Raw genomic sequence first — 11,161 nt, 5'->3', positions numbered from 1 at the left:
TCAGTCTCCTGCCCAGATTCAGGCCCCCAGTACCACTGGAACATCAGCATCAGATACTGTCTTGGTCCATCTGGGCTACGACTAGAAGCTTATAAGCAACAGAAATGTATTTCTCACAGTTCTGGAGGCTGGATGTCTGAGATCATGGTTGAGTTCTGCTGGCTTGCAGACTGCTGTCTTCTTGTTGCATCTTCACACGGAGGAAGGCAGAGACAGGAAGCATCTCTCTCACGACTCTTAAAGGGCACTAATCCCCATTTATGAGGCTCCATCCTCATGACTGCACCTAATTCTAACCACTTCCTAATACCATCACTTTTGGGGGTAGGGTTTCAGCACAGGAATTTGGGAGCAACATGGACATTCAGTCTGTAACAGATACCAAACCCCAAGGCAGGGGCTCAGAGCATGCAGGGTTTCCACACACTCACTAAAGGTCACACATCTCCTGGCACTACGGGGATCCACTGGGAGCTGACTCTTCACATGTGAGCCGACTTCACCACATACCTCATTTCTGCTACATGTAACTAACTCAGTCCCACAATCCCAGTTGTGGCTACATGTGAAGAGAGCAACATAAGATGAAGGTGGAGACCAATGGAGTTGGGCTTCTAGTCCTCCCAACAGAAACTCAATAAAATACATTGTCTTAATATCTGCAGCCTAGCACAGGAAGTGGCACCCAGATCAACACACACACACACACACACACACACACACACACACACACACACACCCCAACACTGGCTCAGTGATGAATGGAAAATGGAATAGAAAACAGACTCACAATGACAGTAAAACCACTGGAAAGCTTTTCCTGTTTTATTTGCATCATTATAAACTTTCTAAAGAATGAGAAATTTAAGAATAAATTTCAGCTTATACAAATAATATGAGACACCATGCAAATATCCCTGAGTCTTGACAATCACAGATGAACAGGCTTCCCAGGCGTTTGCCCTCACTCCCAGCCCTCAACTTCCACCAAACCCCCAGGGTTTCTTGACCAGCCTGGCAGCACGTGGCTTGGCTCCAGCTGGGCGGAAGCACCAATTATCCTTGGCAGCAAGACCTAGGCTTGTGACTGACCAAAGGAAGTCTGAGGGCCATTCCAGTGTGAATCTCTTGAACTGTTTATTTTCAAGCAGGCTTAGAATGGGTGTAGAGATGTGTCTAAGACTTGGAGAAACCTTAGACCCATTTCATTTTCCGACACAGCTCATCCTAAAACATGTGTCCTGTCCCAGGCTTTCCTTGGAGACTCCCAGGAATTTGAGGCAGTAGTCATAAGAGGAGACGAAGCAGGTCAGCAGGGCCCCAGCTTTATCTTGGGAGTGGGGAGGGCCAGCTGCAAGGAGGGAAGACTGGAATCCCAGTGAGATTCTGTAATGAAAAAAAAAATTTCCGCATCTGCGGGGCTTCCCACAATTTAGAAGACAAGAAGATCCACAGCCTAGCTCATCACAACACCATCACGACCACCTCCATCAGGTGGCACTGCCACATGGCCTGATGACTTCCATGGGAGGGTTTCATAACCCCAGTTCCTGATAATCAATTAAAAAATAATAATATGGTTTTTGGAAAATAACAGCTTAATGGGCAAGGGGGTTGATTTCAGGATGATTAAATGTTTTGGAACTAAACAGAAGCAAGGGTTGCATAACACTGTAAATGTGCTAACTGTCACTGAATTGCTCACTTTAAAATGGCTAATTTTATGTTATGTGAATTTCACCTCAAATTTAAACATAAGATGGTTTAATACAGTGGTTGAATAGAAAATTAACACCCAAGAATCAGTTACCTTGACATAGAACAGAAATGCCCAGTTAGAAAAGGAAACTGGAGGGAAAGTTTATTTTAAAGCAGTGACAGAAACCATGAAGTACCTGGGATTCAACTGAACAGGAAAGATGTGAGGTCTATGCATTTTAAATTATCACACTTAATTTAAGGGTAAGGCAGAAATAACTTGAATCTGTATGGGAAAATCAGCCAAAATACTAGATAGGAATTCTGACTATTACGTATGGTAATTCTACCCACAGTATTCTCTAAGTTAAATGCAATTTTAATCAAAATCTCAAATTTCTTTCTGGAACTTGACAAATTTATTATATAATTCAGTTAAATATATAGAAAGTAGTATAATCTGCAATTTACCCATAATCCTAACAGCACAGATTACTTCTTTTGACAGTTTTACTGGATTGCCTTATATGTGTATATTTTTGGAAAAGATATACAGCACAGTTGCAGATATTTTAGGCTCTTTAGTCAGAGTTGATCCCAGCTCTGCAGTTTAAGATTGTACGGATGAACTTAACTATGTTACCTAAACTTCTAAGGCCTCAACTATCTCTTTTGCAAAATAGATAGGATATACACTCCTTGTAGATATGAGCATTATGTGTGATTATCATGTCTGAGTGCTTAGCCTAATTCAGGCATAATGGGTCCCAGCATTCAGTAAATGGTTATTATTACCATTATACCAATACATGATAGCATATATGTGATTTTATTATACACTGTGAGCTGGAATTTTTTAATTTAATAATGTATCATGGACATCTTTGCAAGTCAAAACATGTATTTCTTTATTAGTCAGCACCTTAACCTGCCACCTACACATGCTATGTGCCCAGAATATATCTGTTACATGAGTGAAAGAAGAAACGAATCTTAGCTTGTCTTTTTAAGTTTGCTGTTGGTTGTAACGGTTGTGTTGGGTTCCAGCATATGGATGTACTATGAATGAATAATCAGTCCTCTCCTGACAGACGTGTATTATTTATAATGTTCAAAAAACTGAAAACAGCTCATAGATATAGAGAACAGTCTGCTGCTTGCCAGAGCTGAGGAGGTTGGAGGTGGGAAAAATTGGTGGAAGGGGTCAAAGGGTAGAAGCTTCTAGTTATAAAATAAATAAGTTGTGGGGATGTAATATACAGCATGGTGATCATAGTAATAACCCTGTATTGCATGTTTGAAACTTGTTGATAAAAGCAGTCTTAAAAGCTCTCATCACAAGAAAAAAAAAATTCTATATATATGGTAACAGATGTTAGCTAGACTTATTGTGGTGAACTTTTCACAATATATATAAATATCGTGTTTTATGCCTGAAACTATAATGTATCTCAATTATACCACAATAAAAAAAATTTAACTGGGAAAAACATTATAATGATCCATTAATGAGGATTATGGGTAGACTTTTGCTTTGAGTGATTCTAAATGCGTTAAAACAGTCCCACCCCATACTGGTTGTGATCAAGTATATCCAGAGGTCATCTCAATGTGATTCCCTCAAGTAAAAATGGTAAAGATAGCTCCATTTGTGGGGGATGAGGTTAGGGGGTGCCATTATCTCTCTTCTGCAAAGCTGACTGTACCCCCTCCAGAAGGCTGCTGCGGGTGAGGACCCCCCGGCTGGTGACAGAGCCTGGCTGAGCCCCACCTCTCAGTGTGTCTTTAGTTCCTTGACTCCTTTCTGCTTTTCCAGAAGAAAAAAAAAAAAATGCTGTTTCTTGGTGAGAAATGACCACCAAGTGAGAAACACAGTGACAATTTCTCTAGAAAAAATGTGGATTTCAGGAGAAAACCTGGAGCCCTAAGAGGCTTTTTCTGTTGGCAAATATGGTGACTCTGAGGTCTTCACATGGATGGGTCAAAACTGTGTGAGCTACGACCACACCAGCAGTCAGGGTCTGGAGAGGCCACCCGCATACCTGCGGGCTGAGTCAAGATTCCAGGGAGGCCTGCCGATGGTCTGCCATCCTTTCCTTCCCACCTCCACCACCATCCTTCATAGGGGGAGCCCTGCGTGCGTGTTTGCGTCCAAAACGCATAGTTCGCATGTTTAGCATGCCTCCCTCCCCACTCAGCAGACACACTGAGCCACCCCTCCGGAGCAGACGCTCCAACAGCCAGGAGAACTGGCAGTGAGTCCTCGCAGGCCCTGGAAAACAGAACGTAGTCCAGTGGGTGGGGTTGTTCCAGGTGGGCACGTCTCCTCAGTTCCACGGACTCCTTGGCCTGTAGGGAGAGCAGCAGCTGGAAGGCAGCTGGAGCAGGACTTTCAAATAGCCAGCACCTCGCAGAGCCCTGTCTCTCTGATTTAAGGTGGCACCCAGAAGCCCAGGCAAAGCTTCCAATACATCAGTGGTTCTCAACTGGTCATGGTTTTGCCTCCCAGAGGTCATCTGGCAATGTTGGCAGACTTTTGGTTGGCACAAGTCAGGAGATGTTGCTGGCATCTCGTGGGCAGAGGCCAGCGATGCTGTTAAACATCCTGCCATAACCAGGATAACACCTGCACCTCCCCCTCTCCCCACTGCCCACCCCGCCAACAGAGAATTATCCAGCCCAAAGTGTTAACAGTGATGACACCGAAAAACCTTGTAAGACATGCATGAGTGTGGAGGAGCTTCAGACCTGACTCTGCCACTGACTTGTTATGGGACCAGTTTTCTAAGTCTCCCTGGGCCTCAGTTTTCTCGTTTGTATCATGAGGTTAATGGTAAATATTTCACGGCACGGTTGTGAAAAATGAAAGGGATTTGATACATAAAATGCCTCACACAACATAGGTCTTCAATAAAGGTCACAGGTGCTCCTAAAGGAAGCCAGTTTTTAATTCTTACAGGTCTTTTTATGAATCAATTAGAAGTGTTGGAGTTTGGAAGAGAACATTTAAACCATGAAAGCAAGAGGAGTTTACATTTCACAACTACTGTATAAAAGATGAAGAGGAAATATGAATGTATAGAAAAATAGTCTTAAATTAGGCTAATCAACAAAAAAAAGTTGTTTATACACAGTACTGTAAGACACAGTGAATTGTGTAAAGCTTAGTTATACTCCTAACAGGTTTTTCCCCTTTTCCACTGAGAATTTTCTAAATCAAAACGCCATCCCAGGAATTCCCTAGAGGTCCAGTGGTTAGGACTCAGCACTCTCATTGCTGAGGGCCGGGATTTGATCCCTTGTCAGGAAACTAAGATCCCACAAGCATCACCTGTTTGCTTCGAAGATCCCCAAGACAACATAAGCCCAGAAGCAAAAAGCAGGGGTTAACCTTCTACAACCAGAAATTTTCTTGATATAAAGGAAATCAAGGCTCTTCCTGAAATGGAGCTTTCCCTGGGCAGAAATTATGGGCCATGTGGAGACATGGCTCAGAACCAGTGACACCTGAGTGGATGAGCTTCATGAGGGCTCGGGGAGTTTCCAACGTGTCTCAAGAAACTGGTAGCCAATAACTGTAGGAATGTCACACATTAAAGCTATGACTTTAAAAATGCCTCTTGAGATTATCTTATGAAGTGAATTCAGAAACAGAAAGACAAACACCATACAATATCACTTGTGTGAGGAATCTACAATAAGACGCAAATGAACATATCAGCAAAACAGAAACAGACTCCCAGATGTAGAGAACAGATTGTGGTTGCCCCGGGGGAGAATGGGTGAGGGTGAGGAACTGAGAGTTTGGGATTGGTTGGCAGATGCAAATTAGTATATACAGAATGGTCCGCCAGTATAGTGCAGGGAACTGTAGTCAGTATTCTGTGATAAACCATAATGGAAAACAATATTAAAAAAGAGTATATATATATTTTTTATATGGGCTTCCCTGATAGCTCAGTTGGTAAAGAATCCACCTGCAATGCAGAAGACCTGGTTCAATTCCTGGGTTGGGAAGATCTCCTGAAGAAGGAATAGGCTGCCCACTCCAGTATTCTTGGGTTTCCCTTGTAGTTCAGCTCGTTAAGAATCCACCCGCAACGCGGGAGACCTGGGTTTGATTCCTGGATTGGGAAGATCGCCTGGAGAAGGGAAAGGCTACCCACTCCAGTATTCTGGCCTGGAGAATTCCATGGACTCTGTAGTCCATGGGGTCACAAAGAGTCGGACACGACTGAGCGACTTTCACTTTTGTTTGGGCTTCCCTTGTGGCTCAGATGGTAAAGAATCTGCCTGCAGTGTGGGAGACCTAGGTTCGACCCCTGGGTTGGGAAGACTGGCTGGAGGATAGCATGGCCATCCACTCCAGTATTCTTACCTGGAGAATCCCATGGACACAGGAGGCTGGCAGGCTACAGTCCATGGGGTCACAGGAGTCAGACAAAACTGAAGGGACTTAGCACACACATGCATGCGCGCGCACACACACACACACACACACACACACACACACATATATAACAATTCTCCTGACAAGAATACTGGAGTGGGTTGCCATTCCCTTCTCCAGGGGATCTTCCTACCCAGAGATTGGTCCAGGGTCTCCTGCATTGCAGGCTGATTCTTTACTGTCTGAGCCACCAGGGAAGCCCAATATATATAAGAATATGTGTTATATATATTCTCATACATACATAAAATATATATATATTCATATATATATATATGGCTTTCCAGGTGGCACAGTGGTAAAGAATCCACCTAACAATGAAGGAGATGCAAGAGGCATGGGTTTGATCCCTGGGTCAGGAAGATCCTCTGGAGTAGGAAACGGCAACCCACTCCCGTTATTGTTGTCTGGAAAATTCCATGGACAGAGGAGCTTGGCAGGCTAAGGTCCATGGGGGTCACAAAGAGTCAAACACGACTGAGCATGCATGCACACACGTATATAACTGAATCACTTAGCTGTACAGCAGGAACTAACACAGCTTGTAAATCAACTGTACATCAATTAAAAATTTTCCAAAAAAATTTCCAAAACAGATCCCGCAAGTCATGCGGCATGGCCAAAACCAAAAGCAAACAAAAAACAAACAAACATGCCATTCCTACCCTTTTCGTGGCCTTTCCACACACCCCTGTTTACTTTCTGGTCCCCAAGCCCCAGCTGGCCTGGGTGTAGGGCAATCCCACCAGAGGTGACTTGCTGCCATCTGGTGGTAGAATTGGCAAGGGCAGCTAAAATTTTGTATTCATTTTTATTTTTTCTGGTAAAAATAACAGGAGATCTAGCACGCACAAAGCATTTTTTTCTAAATTCAGATATGATTGGCATGTAACATTCTGGAAGTTTAACACGCGCATGTTGAGTTGATACATTTATACATTGCAATATGATCGCCACTGCAGCAAACGTTTATCTCACAGTGCTCTAGGAGCTGCGGGGAATGTAAAGATGGACCAACATGCCCACCCTCCTCCCAGCATCAGATGGAGGCATTCGGGCTCCTGGCAGCTGATGATAACTTGCCACCCCTTCAACCTGTTTTAACATATGTTTAGTTGGAGTACGGATTCTCTATTTAATAGAAACAGAAATTATATCATTCCTTGTGCTCACATAAGAACTCATATAAAGTTCTAATCATTCACACTTAACCAAAGAAAGAGATCATTTACAAGCACACAGATATAAAAGAAAATCCAAAAGTGCTTGAAAATTTTCCTTCTGACTTTGTAAACAACATATTTCCAACTTTCTTGTATTTCTTCTCTCTTCTGCTTTCTTTTGCAATTTGCCTAGTTGGGCAACATTCTGAGAGGCAAATTTAAAGATTTAAAGTGGAGGTAATAAATTACCCCATTGGATAACACTATGTCATGATTATTTGATTTCAGAATTTTAGCTGATTTCAAATGGCAGTCAGAGCTGGCAGTGCACCCTAGCATTGCACTGAAGAGGTTGCATTGCCGGGACACAAAATTACCTACTAGATCCAGTTTGTTGCTACAAAGGACTTTTTTTTTTAAGGACTTTCTTATTCCTAATTTAGAGCACAAAATCAATGAAAACAGGACCAGCTTACTTTGTCCCTGATTCAAACAGAGTGTCATATGGAAACCTGAGTAAACAGGCATGAGATTTCCATTCATTCCAATGATTCTTCAAATGTTCATATTTATTACAAAATATTCTCTATGTCCAAATAGTGCATATATATAATGAATAATAAAATACAGACTTCAGTATGGATCTCCCAGACCAAGAAATAAAACCTGACAATGACTTCTAAGGCCCTGTATGCTGTATCTCTATGCCCCAGCCCCCACCATGGCAAGGGGAATCCAATATAATAATGTTTTTGCATCTTGTGTGGGCCAGAGTGCCTGATTGAAAACCACAGGGAAAAACAACTTTAATGGTCTTAAACAAAAGGAGGGATGTTAAAAGAAAAACGGGTTTTCACAGAATTCATAGGAGGTTGGAAGGTCAGATCAGACTAGAAATAGACAAGCAGCAGCAGGGTTTAGGGCTGGCCTGCCACCCTCAAAAAGGGTACAGGGCCCCTCTGCATCCTTTCTTCACAGTTTCTTTTCTAAACCTGGATCCTGCGTCCATAGCAGGTAGGGGGCTGGCTAGATCTCAATGGTTCCTTCAGGCCCCACCCAGGAAAGATCACAGGTCCTCTTTGCTCACAGAGCCCCCAGATTTATTCAGGTGACCATCCCCAGGCTGGAGTCATGACCCTGAGTGGGATGCGGGGACAGAGTGCAACACCTTTCCAATGGGCTTCATTTCTCTCTGGCTTCCTCTCTGATTCTCTTTCCTCCCACTCCCGAATCCTCTGAGACTGTTGTTCAGACCTTGGTCTTGAAAGCAATCAAGACTCCTCTCTGTTTTAAGTTTTAAATAAAAAACCTGCATATTCCCCTGCTTCTTTCTCTCTGCATTTCTGAAATCCTCCTCTGAAGGCCAGAGAACTCACCAGACATTCAGCGGAGGGACCTCAGGATGAAGGTTCGTGTGGGTTTAGGGACGGGAAAGGTTAATATTCACCGTTATCATCCTGCCACTTATTAAAAGTTATTTCTTTTCAAAGATATTTACCATGCTTCAGTAATAAACACAAAAGACAGATGCTAAAATGATCCATCATGTGATCATGAAGAGAGAAGAACAGCACCACAGTGTGTTACAAATTCACCTCTTGCTGCGCAAGCTATGACTCCCCTGTAAGGTCAATGTCCACGTGCAAAAGGGAAGGCCCTAAGCCTGGGAGCCTCAAATCCAGACCTGCACCATGAGCCGCCTGGGACCCTTGCGATTTCTCACAAGTGCACCTTCCCATGAGGCTGCAGCCTGCCGACCAAGACACGTCTTGACCCGTGCACCCGAATGCCCAGAGCCAGCAGAGACACACATCCTCCTGTGTTGGAGGTCCCCACAGGTTACTGCTCAGTCAAGCTCACCTGTATGTTTGTTTACTGCAGCTTTTACATGGTTTTTCCCTACTTCTTTAATTAAATTCTAACTCTCATTTTTGGAATCCTAAAAGCACCTTCAGCTCCTCCAAGAACCCAGTTGGAAACCACCAGGCTGAAATATTAACCATGCTCTCTGCTGGTGGTGAGACTTTGTTTTCTTCTTTGTGCTTATCTTCCCTTTCTGCCTACTCTACCTGTTTCCCTTGTGTAATTCTGTTTAAGCTGAACAGAAATCAATGTTAAAAAGGACTGCTGACCCTCTGGGTTTACAACTCTCTGTCCCCAGGGACTTTAGTCTGCTATGCCCTTTGCTCTCTCCTGACCATGGAATATTTGCTTACACATGGGTAAGAAGTTGCTGCAGGAGGGGAAGCTAAACTCTGCTCCACCAGCCTCAGCATTTTCCAGGCTGAGTGGAGTAGGAACCACAGTGAGCATGGCAGTAATCACAGCCCAGGAGATACTGGGAGAACCATTGAAGAACTTCTTCACTAATAGTGAAGAACTGTCTTCCGCATCCCCCAGTTCAAGTTCATAAATGTCAGGTCAATCCTGGTCTGTCAAAGGCCTAATGCCCTCCACCCACCACTGCCTTCGCTCCAGGGAATCCTCCAGGCCTCTGAGTTCACAGAGGTGGGCCAGGTTCTTGATAATCAGTATCACTGATCACCTGAAAGTTGGCTGTGGCCCCAGCAACTGAAGCCCCCGAATCAGACAATTACTGATGTGTTTTGTGGACTAGAAAAAGTCCAGACATCCTCCAGGAGTGGTATCATTATGTCTAGCCATAGAAAGCACAAGGATCAGATGGCTGCTCTTTCCACACCCCGCGTGGACCTTTCAGCACTTTCATATTTACTTTGTAGGAGATCAATCCTCTGAGAGTGTTTGAAAGACCATGTTTGCTGTCTTGTATACGTATTTCCCAACCACGTGTTACAACAGAGAGGATGCCATTTTGCTTTAACTACAAGAGACTTGCAACTAACAGGCAGTGCTTAGGATGGAAAAAAAACCCCTTCTAACGTATCCCCTCCTTCAACCAGGGTAACCCTAGAACCTCTGTTTGGATAGTTATTTTGATACTTTGGCTACCTGATGTGAAGAGCTGACTCATTGGAAAAGACTCTGATGCTGGGAAAGATTGAGGACAAGAGAAGAAGGGGGTGACAGAGGATGAGATGGTTGGATGGCACCATTGACTCAATGGACATGAGTTTGAGTGAACTCTGGGAGATAGTGAAAGACAGGGAAGCTTGGCGTGCTACAGTTGATGGGGTCACGAAGAGTCAGACACGACTTAGCGCCTGAATAACAAAAATTGAGTCTCATGAAAAAGGGTCATCTTTGCCTGAATCTCATCCACCCCACCTCACCTTGAAGTGACAGGCACTTCAAGGTACTTCATCCTTTTTTAGAGTTACAGGTTAAAGGTTTTTCCTATGTGAAATTGAAACCAAGCCCAGAAGAACCAGTTTCCCTTACTGCATTCATACTTACTCTCTCCATCCCAGACTTTATTCCCTTGCTTTTCTTGTCTGACCACAATCCCTTTCTTGTCTCTTCTGACCTCAGTCCTTTGGTAGCTGGACACTAAGCAAGCAGTCAGATGACTGAGATTGGTGTGGTTGATAGCATCGTTAATGTGCTAAAATTACTATTATAGAGATCACCATTAACTTACAAACTCAGGTTGTTTCTCCAGGACAAGATGAGCTCACAGACCACCACCTCCCCTCCACGCCAAGCCATGGACTACCTTCCCAGAGAATTGTAAACGAAAAACTTCCTAAACCACAATCAGGAAAAAATCAAAGAAATGTCGCAAAACAATGACGAATCTCGGTTTCTTTGTTATTCCTCTTTAAATCATTCCTAACTCAAAGACAAAACTGGAAGGGGTCTGACACTTATCTCCCACTCATTGCTTGAGGCCCCGCAAACAAAAAGCCTTCCTTTGCGGCAACACCTGCTG

Source organism: Ovis aries, chromosome 7, assembly GCF_016772045.2.
Source record: "Ovis aries strain OAR_USU_Benz2616 breed Rambouillet chromosome 7, ARS-UI_Ramb_v3.0, whole genome shotgun sequence".
In the NCBI taxonomy this organism is placed as follows: Eukaryota; Metazoa; Chordata; class Mammalia; order Artiodactyla; family Bovidae; genus Ovis; species Ovis aries.
The sequence above is the reverse complement of the archived record's forward strand: the minus strand, read 5'-3'. Positions refer to the sequence as shown.